This window comes from Pristiophorus japonicus, chromosome 3 (assembly GCF_044704955.1).
Source record: "Pristiophorus japonicus isolate sPriJap1 chromosome 3, sPriJap1.hap1, whole genome shotgun sequence".
NCBI classification, from domain to species: domain Eukaryota; kingdom Metazoa; phylum Chordata; class Chondrichthyes; family Pristiophoridae; genus Pristiophorus; species Pristiophorus japonicus.
The window spans coordinates 101,540,656-101,559,659 of NC_091979.1; positions in this window are offsets into that span (position 1 = coordinate 101,540,656).

Below are 19,004 nucleotides of genomic sequence, written 5' to 3' on the forward strand. Positions count from 1 at the left end.
AGTGGTGCTGGTGGTGGTGGTGGTGTAATGCAGCATTTTACACCCAATGCACAACCGTCCCAGCGTGTGCCTCCCACTGGTGGTGCCACATGCAAGACTCAGGGCCCCACTGTCCCAGCCTGTGCCTCACCCTGGAGTGGTGCCACGAGGCAGACCCAGGCAAAGGAGAAGGGATTGGAAACACGATCTCCTGAGATGCAGCATGCAGCAGATGTGGGCCAGGTTGTGGCATTGGGTGTGGAGAGCAATGACTTACCCGATCACTCGTGGGCAACGTCAGAGCGGTGGGTGAAGAGGTAACGGTACTGACGGGAGAAATAGCAGTAATGACACAGGAAATGAGGAAGGGAATGTCCGAGGGAGTGCAAGCGACGGCACAGGCCCTCATGGAGGTAGCTGCTGCAATAAGGGCACACAACCCGGCCAATCAAATGACACCCCCATGAAGAAGTGAACATTCACGGAGATGTGGATGAGAGATGGTTGCAGCCTTTCTTTGCTGCTGTAGTTCTTGTTCTTGATGTAGCTGTAGTAACTTTTTTCAAATTGGAATTGTTTTGTAAGTTTTGTAACTTTACAACTTAGAAGTGATCTTAGGGTTTTTAAGTGATCTTAGAGTATAAATGTTCTTACATTTTGTAAGTTATTTAATTTTGCACCTAAAAAGTGATCTTGAAGTTTAAGTGATCTTAAGAGTGTAAGATTTTTCACATTGAAATTGTTTTGTAACTTGTAACTTTACATGTTTATAAGTGATCTTAAAGTTTTTAAGTGATCTTAAAGAGTCATATTAAAGTAAAGTTTGATACAACAAATATTTTATTACACTAACGTGCAGTACATTGTGAACTTTTCAATAAAATATATTTACATTAAAACTGAATCATGTTCCATTAACACAACACAACAAAGGAACAACTCCAAAGAATAAACATGTCCATGCGGAACAGTTGCCGCTGAGCCCTGAGGCATCAGTAATTGAAGCGTTCACGGATGAGCTGCTGACGCAGGGCTCGAGCAATCGTTAAAGGAGCACGATGGATCACCCTCCTCCGACCTCGTGCTCCGGCATCAGGCACTTGCATGCTTTCCTGATCGTCATCATCATCCTCATCCTGCGCTTCCAAATTACTATCATCAGGCACTGGCCCCTCACATGGGTCTTCTAGTTCCACTACCAGCTCCTGCTGCCTCAAGATGGCTAAGTTATGCAGCATGCAGCACACAACAGTGAAGTGACTGACAATCTCAGGGAAGTATTGCAAGTGGCCTCTGGAATGGTCCAGGCATCGGAAACACTGTTTCAAGATGCCAAAGGTCCTCTCTATGATGCTGCGCAGCGCAATGTGCGCCATGTTGTATTGACGGTCAGCTTCCGTCCGTGTTACACGTAGGGGCGTCATGAGCCAGGTGGTCAGGCTGTACCCTTTGTCTCCCAGTAGTCAGCTCTGCCCTTCTGGCTGCTGCTCAAACATGTCAGATATAATGCGTAGGATGAACGCATCGTGGGTGCTGCCAGGGTATCTTGCATCGACTGACATGATGCGCTGCTTGTTGTCACACACGAGCTGCACATTAATGGAATGGAAACCTTTTTTATTCCTGAACTGCTCGGCATCCTCCACAGGTGCTCACAAGGCGATGTTGCTACAATCATTGCAGCCATGTACCTTTGGGAAGCCAGCAATCCTGGAGAACTCCAGAGCCCTGCCATGCATTGCTTGGCCAGTCATTGGGAACTTGATGAGGTCATTCCTCTGCACATATAGTGCAGCCATTACCTGGTGAACACAGGCATGTATTGCACGTTGAGAAATGGCACACACATCTCCAGTTGTAGCTTGAAATGATCCCGAGGTATAGAAGGAAAGTGCAGCTGTAACCTTCACTTCAACAGACAAGGCAGTCACCGTTTTGCTTCTCGGCTGTAAATTTGCTTTCAGCATATCATAGATCTCAATGACAACTTCTCTATGGAAACGCAGCCTTTTGACACAATCAGCCTCGCTCATGTCCAGGTATGAACACCTGACTCGATATTGCCGATGTGGGTAATGTTATATATGCAGACTATAGATATACTCTCTGTGTAGTCATTGTATAGTTGCATAAGATGAAGACTTGTTACATGATGTACTATTAATAAGGTTTACACTGTGTATATACAATGCTGGCACCACTAAAGGGTGCAACTGGTGGAGACCGGGGTTTCCTGCCTCTGTGGCAGAGGCTGTCCACCAGAGGGCACTGCGGTGAGAGACCTGAGGGTCACCTGCACAGGTATGCAGGACCCAGTGTAAAAGGCTGCCCACTATGCTTGTGCTTCACTCTGGAGCTATGAATAAAGAACCAACGTCACTGCAGTTTAAGTACAACACGTTGCCTCATGGAGTCATTCATAAGTGCATTACAGACATAACAACTGGCGACGAGAATACAGACTTTCATGCGATTATTGCTACCTTTGGCACACTAAAAGACTTCGCAGAGGGTAATGATTGGGATGCCTTCATGGAAAGGCTCGAGCAATATTTCATGGCAAATGACCTGGCAGGGGAGACGACCTACAGAAGGCCATCGGCATCAGTCAGGCGTTCATGACCTCAACCTGCAGCACCAAGCAAATTATTCATCCTGTGGACTCAAACCTGGCAAGTACTGTACACAGAATGGTGCCTTTCACAGGCAAGACTGTAGAACGTGGCTCTGCCCAGGGCAGAGAGCACAGACTTCAGGGTTCCGGTACTCAGAGTCCACCGGGGGGTGTTAATCGAGTAGCACCATGCTGGTGTTGTGGAGAAAACCATAGGGCTCACCAGTGTCGGTTTGTTGAGTATATATGCAAAGCCTGTAACACAAAGGGCCACCTCCAGTGTATGTGCAAAATAAATATTACTCACCGTCTAGCAGAGGAGTCGGTAGATGACTTTGAATCCAGCGGGGAGTATGAAGATTTGGCCAGAGGGGCAGCTCAGCCCCAAGAAGAAGTGTATGGAGTGTATACCTACACCACCGATTGTCCTCCAGTGTAGATGGAAGTCAAGATAAACGGCATTCCAGTCTTCATGGAAGTGGACACGGGAGCGAGCAAGTCAATGATGAGCCAGGATGCCTTTGAGAGGCTATGGAACGAAAAATGACGCGAGCTGGTTCCAGTTCAGGAAAAGTTGCTCACCTACACCAAGGAGCTGATCCCAGTCCTTGGTAGTATGGATGTAATTGTAATCCATAATGGCGTGGTGCACAAGTTACCTGTGTGGATTGTTGCCGGTGATGGTCCATTGTTACTCGGAAAAAGGTGGATTGGGAAGATCCAGTGGACATGGGAAGACCTCTTCACTCCAGCAATCAATGTCCCCCGTGCTCAGAGGCAGAGCAAAACCTCACCTTCGCTTGGGCCAGGCACCAGAGAACAGACCAGCGCAGCACCTGAGGCACAGACTGTCCATCACGACCACGCGGCAATGATCCAACCAGAACGACCTAAAAGTACCTTCCCGGCTCCAGTGGCAGGACTCCTGGGGAAGAAGATCGAATTCACAGGCACTCTTCCAGCTTTTGTGGCAGAATCGATGGAGAGAAGGATCAAAGCAGTCGACCTCGAGGACAGAGGCAAGATGGCGTTCCTGCTGCAGCGAGGTGCAGCGTGGCTGAAAAAAAAGATGGTTACAGCCATATCACGAGGTGCAACGCTAAGGGACCAACACGTGGTGTCTAACAAAGGTTTCGATTGGGGTAAAGCCAGCAGGGTTCTCTTAAAGGAGACCTGCAACCAACTGAACTTAAAGAGACATTGTATGCATGGCAATCAATGTAACGAACCAATTAAGATTGTGAACAAAATGTTGTTGCGAGAGGTCGGGAATAGAGTGTCCCCAAAAGTAGCAAGCGAGCGAATTCGGCAGGGTAAAGGCGCTGATCCTGATGCCCTGCCCCAGGTGTCCCCACAAGTTATAGGCCAGTGACCTCAGGAGGGTGAAGGCACTGATCCTGTCCCAGGCCTATCCCACGCTGCAGGCACCCGATGGCACTATTCGCCACGGACCTGGAAATGACGCCAATACACGCAATCGGCCGCCATTGCCCACCACCCGGGTGGAGACGGCGCAGCCCCCAGACCCAGTCGCTACCTCGACCATGTCCAGGAGCGAAAGGTCAGAACCAACAAGCTCCCCAAAAGGGACCTGGAACAGCCAGGTTACCAACACCGTTAGAGCAGGCAGAAGATTCTGCAACCCTCAAAGGAGGACAGGGAGGCCACACACATCTGTGCCCACCACTATGCCCTGAGTCCTGTCTAGGTGAGCGAATCAAGCCCACCCTGCTAGCAGGGGGCGCATCAGACGACTAGGACCCCGTCCGGTTGCTCTGGAACCTGCATCGTCGCATACCTGTACTGCTACCTCAGTACTTACCATTACTGAACCATGAATGCAATCTACCCAATCCTGGCGCACGACTGCAAAATGTAACGAATGTAAGTCACTGAACCAAGGTGTCACGATACAAACTGTAACTTCCTTTCTTTGTACTTGCACTGTGTCTGATCCTGTATGTTAATGTAATGGGCCTGCTGCATGATCTCGCTGTGGGGTGGGGGGGGGGGGGGGAATGGATGTATCTAGCCATGGACACACACATGGACCACACCCTGAACCTACTGTAACCTCCACTGCATCATCGAGTCATCCAAACTGGTAACCACTACCCAACGTAGTGGCAAAAGGACTTGGGGGTTAACAGGGAGAGAGCCAAGCCAAAGCACAGCCAAGGTGCAAGGGCTATTAGCACTTAATTCTGGGGAGAGCTAAGCCAGAGCACATAGTGCAAAGGTAATTGGCACAAAGGACTTGGGAGAGAGTGATGTTATATATGCAGACTATAGATATACTCTCTGTGTAGTCATTGTATCGTTGCATAAGATGGAAACTTGTTACCTGATGTACTGTCAATAAGGTTTACACTGTATATACAATGCTGGCACCACTAGAGGGTGCAACTTGTGGAGACCGGGGTTTCCTGCCCCTGTGGCAGAGGCTGTCCACCAGAGGGCACTGGGGTGGGAGACCTGAGGGTCACCTGCATTGGTGTGCAGGGCCCAGTGTAAAAGGCTGCCTTCCATGTTTGTGCCTCACTCTGGAGTTATGAATAAAGGATTGTGGAGTCATTCATAAGTACGTTATAGACATTACAGAGGTAAGGCCTCCTGCCCATCAGCCAACGGGCTGTGACGTTCCTGGTGTGGTGAGCTCTAATCAATTCTCTCCTATATAGAGAACCATTGCAAAATCTGTGGCGTTGATAATGCAGCACCCATACTTGAAGTAAAACTTAAACTTTCAAAGGTGCGTGCTGGCTGGCTCTCCCTCCCGGTGTTTTTCAGGCCGCCCCTATCCCCTGGCCGAACGGCCGAAAGATCGCAGCTCGGTGCCTGCTGCCACTGCTTCGATGATGAGGTAGGAAAATGTAATTTTTTATTTCTTGATTTATTTATTTTTATTGATAATGGCTCTTTATTGGCAAAAGTGAAGTGTTTAATGCTTTGTAAAATCCCCTAACTTCCCTCTAACTCCCCCCCCCCCCCGCCCCGCACCATCTCTCGCTACCTGCACCTAATTTCTAAAGTGTAGGCAAGGTTTTTCTCAGCTTACAAAAATTGACACTTACTCCGTTCTAAGTTAGTTTAGAATAACTTTTCACTGCCTAAACTTGCAAAACAGGCATAAGTGGCTGGTAACGCCCCCTTTTGAAAAAAAAACTGAACTAAAACGAAACTATTCTAACTAACTAGAACTGGAGCAAACTAAATGCCGAGAGTTACGATTTCTAAGATACTCCATATTGAACTAGTTGCTCCAAAAAATAGGAGCAACTCGAGCCGAAACTTGGGCCCATAATGAGGGATGTTCAAGAGGCCAGAATTTGAGCAGCACAGACTTCTAGTTCTCGATTCAGCCTAAGGACACCCACCAATACCTTTTATCTCTCCATGTGAGGTCACAGGCCTTCAGCCTCATACTTACTCATAGCTCTTTGTGCCCAAATCCCACATTTGACACATCCACTGTGCGCTGCCACACAGGCTGTGATGCAGAGATTCACACCCCGCGACATTAGTAGCGAGTCACCTACTGCAGACACATGTGGCACACAAGTAGCTACAGACCCACTGACAACTTCTTATTTTGGTCATTGCAGGTCAAATGCGCCCACAACAGGCGACAGCAGGAGCGGACAAGATCTCCAGGACCTTACTGCAATCAAGGAGCAAGTATCCGCCCTCATGGGCGCACCAGTCGGGGCGGTGGTGGCCGGCGAGGCAGAGCCCCCGCTCGACAGTGACGGTTTGTGAATGAGAGGTTAGTTTTCTGTGAGAGCTCTGACCTTTGAGCCCACATGCCTTACAACAAATAGCTCCAAAATAACGATGCCCCCTCCATCTTGCCTTCCTGCCCCCTCCCCAACTGTTCCCCCACACTTGTGTTGCTTTGTGCTTGCAGATGATAAGCCAGATGAGCCGCAGCCTGCCCATCAGTCACCATCATCACACGAGGGGGAGGATGAGGAGGACGTGGAGATGTGCGTGGCCACAGAGTGGGACCCGTCCTCAGTCCCAGGGAGTGGGGAGACCAGCTCGCTGGAGGAGCCCACATTCCTGGGGTTCTCAGATCCTGACGCTCCAGGCCCCAGAATCCTGCAGCAATGCGCAGCGTGAAGGGAAGCTTGGGGGCCAGCTCTCCGGAGGGTAAGTCGGCCTAGGAGTCCTGCTCAGAGTCTAGCAGATGAGGACCTGGATTGGGAGTCCATGTCCAGGGAGTCCATACAGATGCACCATGAGATTATGGGTGCATTGGGGAGGCAGCCACAGAGCGTGGATGCACTTGCTGTGAGTGTGGCGGAGGCCGCCTCGAGCATTGCCCATGCCTCTTAGCAGTCCACTGAGCCCATCCTGGACAGGCTAAACCGGGAAGCGTGCTCAACGAGCGACAGTAAGGTCCCAGAGGTGATAGCGCGTGCCATGGTTGACGTGGTAGCAGCCATGACATCACACGCCGAAGCCACGTAAGGTCTCCGTGATGTCATGCAGACACTGGTTGCTTGCATGCAATCTCAGATTGCAACATTTCAAGCACAGGCTGCGCTTATGCAGTCTCCCAGTGATGCCATGCAAGCAGTGTTTGTCGCTACCTTCTCTGTCATCCCCATAATCGGACGTGGAACAGACGATGCCGGAGCAGGTCAGCAATCTGTGGTTGCACATATTGCTCCTGATGCTCTGGTACTGCCCCAGAGGAGTGATAGTGTGCCATTGGAAATGGAAGGTGCTGTCCTTCCTGGTGAAAGAGGAGGTATTAAGGGGTTTAGCAGCTTTGAAAGTGGATAAGTCCCCAGGCTCGGATGAAATGTATCCCAGGCTGTTAAGCAAAGCAAAAGAGGAAATAGCAGAGAGACTTTGACCAACTTTTTTCAATCCTCTATGGCTTCAGGTGCGGAGCAATGCTAATGTGGTACCTTTTTTAAGAATGAAGAAAGGGATAGACCGAGTAATTACAGGCCAGTCAGCCTAACCTCAGTGGTGGGAAAATTATTGGAAAAATTCCTGAAGGACAGGATATATCTTCACTTAAAAAGACACGGATTAATCAAGGACAGTCAGCATAAATTTGTCAAGGGAAGGTCGTGTCTGACTAAATTGTTTGAATTTTTCGAGGAGGTAACAAGGAAGGTCGATGAGGGTAAAGCGTATGATGTAGTGTATATGGATTTTAGCAAAGCTTTTGATAAGGTCCCACATAGCAGACTAGTCATGAAAGTAAAAGCCCATGGGATGCAGGGCAAAGTGGCAAGTTGGATCCAAAATTGGCTCAGAGTCAGGACGCAAAGGGTAATGGTGGATGGGTGTTTTTGTGACTGGAGGGATGTTTCCAGTAGGGTTCTGCAGAGCTCAGTACTAGGTCAATTGCTTTTTGTGATGTATGTTAATGATCTAGACTTGAATATAGGGGGTGTGATTAAGAAGTTTGCAGATGATACTAAAGACGGCTGTGTGGTTGATAATGAAGAAGAAAGGTGCGGACTGCAGGAAGATATCAATCAACTGGTCAGGTGGGCAGAATAGCGCCAAATGGAATTTAATCCAGAGAAGTGTGAGATAATGCATTTGGGAAGGCTAACAAGGAAAAGGAATACACATTAAATGATAGGACACTGAGAAGTGTAAAGGAAACAAAGGGAACTTGGAGTGCATGTCCACAGATCCCTGAAAGTAGCCGCCCAGGTAGAAAAGATAGTTAAGAAGGCATACAGAATGCTTGCCTTTATTAGCCGAGACATAAAATACAAGAGCAGGGATGTTATGCTTGAATTATATAAAACACTGGTTTGGCCACAGCTGGAATACTGCGTGGAGTTCTGGTCACCACATTACAGGAAGGACATGATTGCAGTAGAAAGTGTACAGAGGAGACTTACGAGGATGTTGCCGGGAGTAGAGAATCTTAGCTATCAGGACAGATTAGATCGGTTGGATTTTGTTTTCCTTGGAACAGAGGAGGCTGAGGGGAGACCTCATTGAGGTGTATAAAATTATGAGAGGCCTAGATATAGTGGATAGAAAGGGCCTCTTTCCCTTAGCAGAGGGGTCAACAACCAGGGGGCATAAATTTAAAGTAATTGGTAGAAGGTTTAGAGGGGATTTGAGAGGGCATTTCTTCATGCAGAGGGTATGTTGGGTTCTGGAACTCACTGCCTGAAAAGATGGTAGAGGCAGAAACTCTCACCACATTTAAAAAGTATTTGGATGTGCACCTGAAGTGCCGTAACCTGCAGGGCTACGGACCTAGAGGTGGAAAGTGGGATTAGGCTGGATAGCGACTTGTTGGCCGGCATGGACACGATGGGCTGAAATAGTCTCCTTCCACGCTGTAAAATTCTATGATTCTATGATTCCTCATGATGACAGCATTCTGGCTCCCACCACTGCCAGTCACCTCTGCACCCGCCACGACCTCCACCCCAGCCATCCAACACTCTGCCGTCCATCCTGAGGTGGTGCAGTCAGCTGTCAGCCCATCCATGCTCACAGCTGGTCCAGGACGGCAGCGAGGCCATCTGTCCTGACTCCCTTAGACACAGAGCAGCCCTCAAGCGGCCTTGCTACAGGCACCAAGGCCACATTGAGGAGGAGCAGTAGGTGTGGCAGGGGGGGGGGCGCAGGGGGTGGACTTACTTTGCCATATTTACAAATCAAACTGGTTTACTGTTTCGAAGAGGATAGAACTCTCGAACACAACTTTCCAAACTTGGTGTTGAACGTAAACTCCTTCTAGGTTGATCCTGAGGAGAGTTTTTCTCCCAGGGCAACCCTTGATCTGCATTTGGACTCTCTACAACTTCAGACTGTGACAGTGGCGGACACTGCGCCCGCCCACAACTTCCGCCCCTCTAGTGTGTGAACATACGCTCACCGCCGCACTTCCACCCCATTACTTCAAGTCCGCTGAAAAAAAAGCCAAAGAGGCCACCGCATCAACCACGCCAGTAAAAACATCTGAAACACGGTAAGTGCGCCGTGTTTCCGGCGGTGGGCAATTTCAGCCCAATAGACTTATTTTGCCAAATTTACAAATCAAACTTAACCACTTGTTTTCTGTCTGAAAGGATACCTTCGCTCTCGAACAGAACTTTCCAAACTTGTTGCAGAACTTGGACTCAATCTAGGCTGAGCCTGATGAAAGTTTTTCTCCAAGGCAACCATTGATCTACATTTGAACTCTCCACAACTTCAGACTCTTTGTCTGCCTGACTCGGACCCAGACATAAATTCTGATATTCTCTTGGACTTGTTTCTAGAACATCTGATGTAGGATTTGCTACTGGTACTCTACTTGTAACAAGACTATCTGACTCATCAGAAATAATCGAATCATTCCAACTTTCAACTCCTTCCACACCTGTCGGTAAAATATGATCAATGTGAACAAACCTAACCTTTCCATGATCAAACATCTTGACCAAATATGTGCAAATATATGACCAAATATATCTTCACTACTCTTCCTGATAACCATTTTAACCACTTATGGTGATGGTTATTCACTCTAAACTTCGGATTCAATTTCACACTACTCTCACTTACTCTACCTCTATCATGATTTTCTTTCTTAATTGTTTCTCTTCTACTGACTGTGCCAAGTTTGGCTTTAACAATGAGAACCTGGTTCGTGGCTGTCAATTGAGAAACAACTGTGCTGGTGTTCTACCAATAGTTGTATGAGGAGTATTACGATAAGTAATCAGGAAATGTGCTCATTTATGGTTCAACGACAGTTGTTGTTTCTTTAGATTTGGATCCAACAGTTGCTTGAAGAGGGGATGTTTTACAATTGGTACTGTGCACTCTGATGCACCGTTTGAAGCAGGGTGGTATGGTGGAACTTTGATATTTTTCAAATCATTTCTGCTCATGAACTGCGCAAATTATTCTGAACAAAATTGTGGCCCATTATTCGACACAATTTCTTCTGGGAGGTCAAAAGAAGAAAAAAATCTTTGCAAATCGTCTAGTGTTATTTTCCACATCGGAAACGCCTCCACCCACTTCAAAAAGCTATCAATCACAATGAACAATTATTGTCCTTCTAGCTAAGCAAAATCTACATGTAACATTTGCCACAACCTGGGAGGCCATTTCCATGACTGTAATGATACTGATGGTGGTTTATTGCTTACCGATGGACATGTTGTACTCTGACTAACGATGTACTCTATGGGGGCGATTTTCATCAAGGCCTCCGCCCACCCAAGTGCCATCCAAAGTACCGCCGATCGCCATCGAGGTACCAAATGGTACTTTGGGCGGGATATTCATCGCCAGGGTCTCTCGAAGGTCAGCGGGCGGCAAATGCACAACGTATGCCACCAATCTGGGTGCCAGTGAGTGGGAGGTTTCATTCATGGCGGCATAGGCACTTGCCACCCAAGCGCTGAGGATGGAGTCGCACTCACAGAGGGTCAAAAAGTTGAAAAAAAAATCAACACTAAAAAAAAATTTTTTAAATCCAAATACCTTCAGGTGATCCCATACAGGTAAGTCGCTGTTGAAAATGTTTTAGAAAATATTCACTTACCTTGTTTTCAGGTTCTTCCTATTTACCATCGGGGACAGACCAGCCTCCAGGCAGAGGTTCACCCCCGTTCTGCCACCGAGTCCCGCCGACTCCCACCCACAGGAATCTGTGAGCTCAGCAGGTGGGAGGTCAGTTGTGCCATTCGGCCATCTGCTGACATCGGCGGATCCCGATGGCTCTCTCCTCCCACCCGCTCCAGCCCACTCCAGGCCACCTCCAAAGTGGCACTGGGCGGATCTTGATGAGGAATGTTGGCGGCAGTGGGCAGCAGTCGACTGCAGCTGGTGGTGAGTTGATAAATTTTGGCCCCGATATTTTTATCTAGACCTGGTCACAATAAGTAACTGCGTGCAAAACTTTTGGTCAAGCACATTCCCAGGTGCTGGTCATGAAGATCTCCTAATAATTTCTACCTGAACATATTTGGGATAACTATTCTTGCACCCCATATGAGAGAATCTTTATCCACTAATAATTCATTCCTACGAAGTATGGGTGAATATCTTTCTCTGCTACCTGGTTTGGCCAGCCATTTGCTACATAATCAAATACTGTTGACATAACTGGGTCACATTTGATTGCTCTACCAATCTCTTCAGCTGTGACTGGCATTTCATCAATGTATGAAAAATAGAACACTTCTTCCATATTAGATATAGCTTGTGATGGGGACGGCAACCTGGACATAGCATCAGCATTACTGTGTTCAGCTGATTCAATGTCATACGTATATGCTGACAAAATCAAAGCCCATCTCTGCATTCGGGCTGCAGCTAAGTTTGGAACTGGGGACTTTAGATGGAGGATTGCTATTAGGGGCTTATGGTCAATAATGATGGTACACTTACGACCATACAAGAATTTGTGGAACTTCTTGACCCCAAAAATCAATGCCAAAACTTCTCTTTCGATCTGCGCATAATTCCGCTCACTGGCACTGAGAGTGCATGAAGCAAAAGCAATTAGTCTCTCCTCCCCACTAACTAGTACATGAGAGATCACTGCTCCAACTCCATATGGAGTGGCATCACATGCAAGCTTGATCTCCTTAGATATGTCATAGTGAACTAACATGGTACTCTCTACTAACTGGCTTTTACACTCTTTGAATACTGCATCACATTCTTCTGACCACTTCCAATGGCTTTCAACAGATCATTCAGTGGAAGAAGGGACTGAGTGTAATGTAGCCAAGTTTGCTGATGATACAAAGATGGGAGGAAAACCAATGTGTAAGGAGGACACAAAAAATCTGCAAAAAGACATAGACAACTAATTGAGTGGGCAAAAATTTGGCAGATGGAGTATAATGTTGGAAAGTGTAAGGTCATACACTTTGGCAGAAAAAAATCAAAAAGCAAGTTATTATTTAAATGGAGAAAGATTGCAAAGTGCTGCAGTACAGTGGGACCTGGGGGTACTTGTGCATGAAACACAAAAGGATAGTTTGCAGGTAGAGAAAATGATCAGGAAGGCCAATGGAACCTTGACCTTTATTGCAAAGGGGATGGAGTATAAAAGCAGGGAAGTCTTGCTACAGATACACAGGGTATTGGTGAGGCCACACCTGGAATACTGCGTGCAGTTTTGGTTTCCATATTTACGAAAGGATATACTTGCTTTGGAGGCAGTTCAGAGAAGGTTCACTAGGTTGATTCTGGAGATGAGGGGGTTGACTTATGAGGAAAGGTTAAGTAGGTTGGGATTCAGAAGAATGAGAGGTGATCTTATAGAAACGTATAAAATTATGAGGGGGCTTGACAAGGTGTATGCAGAGAGGATGTTTCCACTGATAGGGGAGACTAGAACTAGAGGGCATAATCTTAGAATAAGGGGCCGCCCATTTAAAACTGAGATGGGGAGAAATTTCTTCTCGCAGAGCGTTGTAAATCTGTGGAATTCGCTGCCTCAGAGAGCTGTGGAAGCTGGGCCTTAAAATAAATTTAAGATGGAAATAGACAGTTTCTTAAACGATAAGGGGTTATGGGGAGCGGGCCGGGAAGTGGACCTGAGTCCATGATCGGATCAGCCATGATTGTATTGAATGCAGAGCAGGCTCGAGGGGCCGTATAGCCTACTCCTGTTCTTATTTCTTATGTTCTATGTTTTTATGTAACACTATAGCCAAATTTGGTGGCAACTTCCCATAATAGTTCAAAAGACCCAAAAACGATCGAAGTTCAGTGACATTCTTGGAAGTGGGTGCATTTCTGATTGCATCCAGCTTTCCCTTGGTTGGATGTAAACCATCTTTGTCTAATCTGTGCCCTAAGTACTCCACTGAGTTTCAAAACAACTCACACTTGTGAGCATTCATTCATACATTGTACTTCTGTAACTGTTTGAGCACTTCAATCAACTCACTCTAATGGATTTTCCTGCTTGGTGCTGAAATGAGTATGTCATCTAAATAACATACTACCCCTTCACTGCCTTGCAAAATCTAGTTCATCACCCCTTGGAATATGGCGGGGGCAGAAAACACTCCAAATGTTAGCCTATTAAATTGATGTAGGCCTAGATTAGTATTTATAGTCAAACATGACTTGAACTCCTCATCTAGTTCAGTTGTAAGTAGGCATTTGTGAGATCTAATTTTGAGAAGATCTGACCACCTGTCAGAGTTTGTGAACAAATCTTCTACATTGTATTGGGTAGATTACCCTCTAGAATCTGGTTTACAGTTACTTTATAATCACCACACAATCTTACCTTACCATCTGACTTAGGCACAACAACAATGGGTGTAGCCCAATTACTTAGATCTATCTTAAAGATAATGTTTTCAGTTTCTAGTCTTTTGAGTTCTTGCTCAACTTTCTCCTTGAGTGCATATGGTACGGGACGTGGTTTGCAGTAAACTGCTCTAGTGTCCTTCTGTAGTCTGACACTCGCCTTGAATCCTTGGATCGATCTGCCTGTTTCGTAGAACACCTTCAGATACTGTTTGATGACATCATCCTTCAGTGCAATTCTCGTTTCAATATGAGAAATCTCATTCCTATCCAGCATCAGTGATCCCAACCAATTTCTATCTATTAAGGCAGGCTTGTCTCCTGCCACTCCTAAGAGAGGTAAGCTCTGAAATCGATCCTTGTATTTCACTGGTAAGGTTGACACGTCCGACTGTAATGGATCCGTTAGTAGGGATCACGGCCTGCATGTCATCATGGAACAGCTGGAGGATGGTGATGAACTTTTGGGGGCACCCGAAAGGGAGGAGGATGCTCCATAGACTCTCGCGGTTGACAGTATCAAAGGACTTTGTAAGGTCGAAGAAGGCTATGTATAAGGGCTGGTGCTGTTCCCTGCGTTTTTTCTGCAGCTGTCGCACTGCAAAAATCATGTCCGTTGTGCCCCGTAGAGGACGAAATTTGTACTGTGACACCAGAGCTGCTCCTCAGCCACAGGGAGAAGACGGTTGAGGAGGACTCCAGCGACGACCTTCCCAGTGGCTGATAGCAGGGAGATTCCTCTGTAGTTGCCGCAGTTGGACTTGTCCCCTTTTTTAAAGATGGTCATGATCACTGAGATCTCCCGGCATGCTCTCCTCCCTCCAGATGAGAGAGATGAAGTCATGTATTCGCGCCAGTAGTGCCTCTCCACCACACTTCAGTGCCTCAGCAGGGATTCGATCCGCTCCCGAAGCCTTGTTGTTCTCAAACTGCTTTTTCTACCTCGTGCAGTGCTGGGGTTTTACTGAGGTGGTGGCAAGTAGTATGCTGCGGGATGGAGTCGAGAACACTTGAGTCAAAAGGAGAGTCTCAGTTGAGGAGATCTTCGAAGAGCTCCTTCCAGAGGGCTCTGACTGCCTCGGTGTCTTTAATGAGTGTTTACCGATTCTTGGCCAGCAGTGGTGAGCTATGTCGCTGAGCTAAGGCGACTTTCAGGACAATGTGAGTTTGATGGCTACCTGGAGCAAATGCTCGGAGACTTTTTTGTACTGGGCATTGGCCATGAGACAATCCTACGAAAACTTTTGACTGTAGAGACACCGACCCTCAGTAAGGCCATTGCGATAGTGCAGGCGTTTATGTCCGCCAGTGATAACACCAACAAATCTCTCAGCACACAAGTACTAGCAATGTTCATAAATTAACTGGAACTGTGTTTGCGAGCAGAAATGTACAGGGCAGAACCCATGAGTCTGCAACTGCTAGCAGGCCTCAGGTGACCCAGATGGCTCAGAGTCCCCAACAAAGGATGAATGCAAGGCAATTCACACCTTGTTGGCATTGTGGAGGCTTCCATTCAGCCTATTCATGCCGCTTCAAAGGGTATGTTTGCAAGAGCTGTGGAACAATGGGGCACCTCCAACGAGCTTGCAAATGAGCTGCAAGCTCTGCAAAACCTGCTAACCACCACGTGGCAGAGGAAGATCGGTCAATGATGGATCAAAGCAATTTCGAGCCTCAGAGAGAGGAGGCAGATTCTGAAGTACATGGGGTGCACACATTTTCAACGAAATGTCCACCTATAATGTTAAACGTAAAATTGAATGGCTTACCCGTAGCCATGGCACTGGACAGTGGCGCTAGCCAATCCATCATGAGTAAAAAAAAATGTTTGACAGACTGTGGTGCAACAAGGCATTCAAACCAGCCCTGAGCCCAATTCACACAAAGCTCAGAATGTACACCAAAGAGCTTATCACTGTCCTGGGCAGCGCCATGGCCAAGGTCACCTATGAGGGCACGGTGCATGAACTGCCACTGTGGATTGTCCTGGGCGATGGCCCCACACTGCTTGGAAGGAGCTGGCTGGGCAAAATCCGCTGGAACTGGGATGACATCTGAGCACTATCACATGTCGATGAGGTCTCATGTACCCAGGTTCTCAACAAATTTCCTTCCCTTTTTGAGCCAGGCATTGGAAACTTTTCCGGGGCGAAGGTGCAGATCCACTTGGTCCCAGAGACATGACCCATTCACCACAAGGCGCTTGCGGGACCTCACATGATGAGGGAGAGAGTGGAAATCGAGCTGGACAGGCTGCAACGCGAGGGCATCATTTCCCCAGTGTAATTCAGCGAATGGGCGAACCCGATTGTTCCAGTACTCAAAAGTGATGGCACGGTCAGGATTTGTGGCGATTATAAAGTAACTATTAATCATTTCTTGCTGCAGGACCAATACCCGCTACCTAAGGCAGACGACCTATTTGCGACGCTGGCAGGAGGCAAAACATTCATCAAGCTCGACCTGACTTCAGCCTACATGATGCAGGAGCTGGAGGAGTCTTCGAAGGGCCTCACCTGCATCAACATGCACAAGGGACTGTTCATCTACAACAGATGCCCGTTTGTAATTCAGTTGGCTGCAGCGATCTTCGAGAGAAACATGGAGAGCCTACTCAAGTCGGTACCACACACGGTGGTCTTTCAGGAAGACATATTGATCACAGGTCGGGACACCGCCGAGCACCTACAAAACCTGGAGGAGATCCTCCAGCGACTGGATCATCTTATAGAAACATTTAAAATCATGAAAGGGATAGACAAGATAGAGGCAGAGAGGTTGTTTCCACTGGTTGCAGGTATCCCATTGTTCCACAGCCCTTACAAACGTACCTTTTGAAGTCGCATGAATGGAAATGATGATCACCTCCGCAGCGCCAACAAGGTGTTAATGGCCTTGCAAACATCACCCTTTATGGTGGACTCAGACATCTGCGGACGTGCAACTGCAGGCATGTGGGGCCTGCCCTGTACATTGCGATTTGAAAACAACATCATTTTGTTCACAGTACTTGTAGCAGCACTCGTGTGCTGAGAGATTTGCTTGGTATTGTCACTGGTGGCAATGAATGCCTGGGCTTTTGCTATGGACTTACTCAAGGTTGGGGTCTCTATAGTCAAATGTTTGCGAAGTATCACTTCATGGCCAATGCCAAGTACGAAAAAGTCTCTGAGCATGTGCTCCAAATGTCCTTCAAATTTACAATGTCCTGCAAGGCATCTTAGCTCGCCACTTCCTGGCCTTCAGACCTTTTGTAGGTGTAGAACCAGTACCTCGCTATCAGAACGCTTTCCTTCGGATTCAGATGCTTCCGGACCAGTGTGCACAAATCATCATACGATTTCTCTGTGGGTTTAGCTGGAGCAAGAAGATTTTTCATGAGGCCATATGTTGGTGCCCCGCAGACGGTGAGGTGAATCGCCCTTCGTTTGGCAGCATTCGCTTCTCCTTCCAGCTCGTTGGCCATGAAGTATTGGTCGCGTCGCTCCACGAAGGTTTCCCAATCATCTCCCTCCGAGAATTTCTCCAGGATGCCCACTGTTCATTGGTTTGTCATCTGTATCTCGTCGCCAGTTGTTGTGTATGAATAAAGAGTCTGGCTGGATACTGTGAGCTCAAAGTAAAGTGTGACCTTAGTCTTTTATTGCAGGTCTCCAGAGTGCATCTCCAGCCTGTGAGGCCTCCTTAAGTACCTGTGCTCCCAAGGGATTGTGGGATCCCTTGGGACTCCAGGGGATGAGCCCGCGGATGGCTGTAGAAGGTATATACAAGTTTACATATATAACACTCATTGAAACATCTGTGAACTCTCGTGGAAGCAAGTCATCCTCGTTCGAGTGACCGCTTATGATTGATTGATTGCATCAGGACTGTCATCATGATCGGAATGATAGTCAGCAGCCAGGCATTAGTGTTTTGTGCCCCCGGTAATCCTCTACTGAATTTTCCATTGTGGCGCTAAAAGCTGTGCACCCGGTCGGCAAGCTATTACGCTCCCATTAACGCCTCCTTTGGCCGCTAACTGAGGCTATAGACAACCGAAAATCCAACCCTTAGTACTGAGCCCTGTGGAACCTCACTGGAAAAAGCCTTCCAGTTACGAAAACACCAATTGACCATTACCTATTGCTTCCTATAACTGAGCCAATTTTGGATCCAACTTGCCAGTTTCCCTTGGATCCTTGAACAAATCGCTGAGTCCAAAAAAATCAAAAGAAACCCGACTGAAAAATTAATAAATCTTGCCTTGCCTGACCACTATTGCCATTAAATATCGCTCCCCAAGTGGCCAGTCGAGGTAACAATGCCTCCTGCAGCTGCTGTTGTTAATGCTTAGCGATACTGTAAGGGGTGGGAGTGAATATTGCACCCGGGGCAGTAACGGGCACTGTGCACCGGATGACATCACGATCTATGGGGCGCTACAGAGCGAGGCAGTGTTAGCTCCAGCGCAAAACCGGCAGGGAAATCTGGGGGAGTCCATGAATTTGCCGTGCCCGATAGGTAACCTCTTAGCACCCTGTTACCGTCCCCTGGAGGTGCTAATGGGAGGCACAAACCAGGCCAATTTCTCCCCCAAAATTTTGTGATACCAAAGTAGAATTAAAATAGCATTTATACTTAATAGTTGCTAAAATATTAATTTCACTCCATGCATGTTTTATGAGTAAACAAAATACATAATGGTAACAGTAGAATATATAATGGTCTAGATTTTCCACTTCACATCGCCCATATACCACCTATATATCACCCAAAATGGCCAGCTATCTCCCATTTTGGCCAAAGAGTGGAAACACAGGCTGGAACATCGCCGGAAAATTAAACCCCCAAGTTTCGGCTCACATCGCCGAGCTGATCACTGAGGTGATCGCCCGCACATTGCCGAGTGAAACTTTCGGCACATCGCCGGCACATCGCCGGGCTGATCGCTCACCAAGAACATTGCTGGAGAATAGTTGCTTTTCCTGGGCCTTCCTCACCGAACTGGGCACTACGGACGCTATTTTGAACTTTGGAGGAAGGGAGGAGGCAGCTAAAAAAACTCTAGCTTATATATTGTGAGTTATTTAAGGGTCTTTTACAGATAGATCCACTCACATTTATACTTATGTTTAATTATACTAATATTAACTTA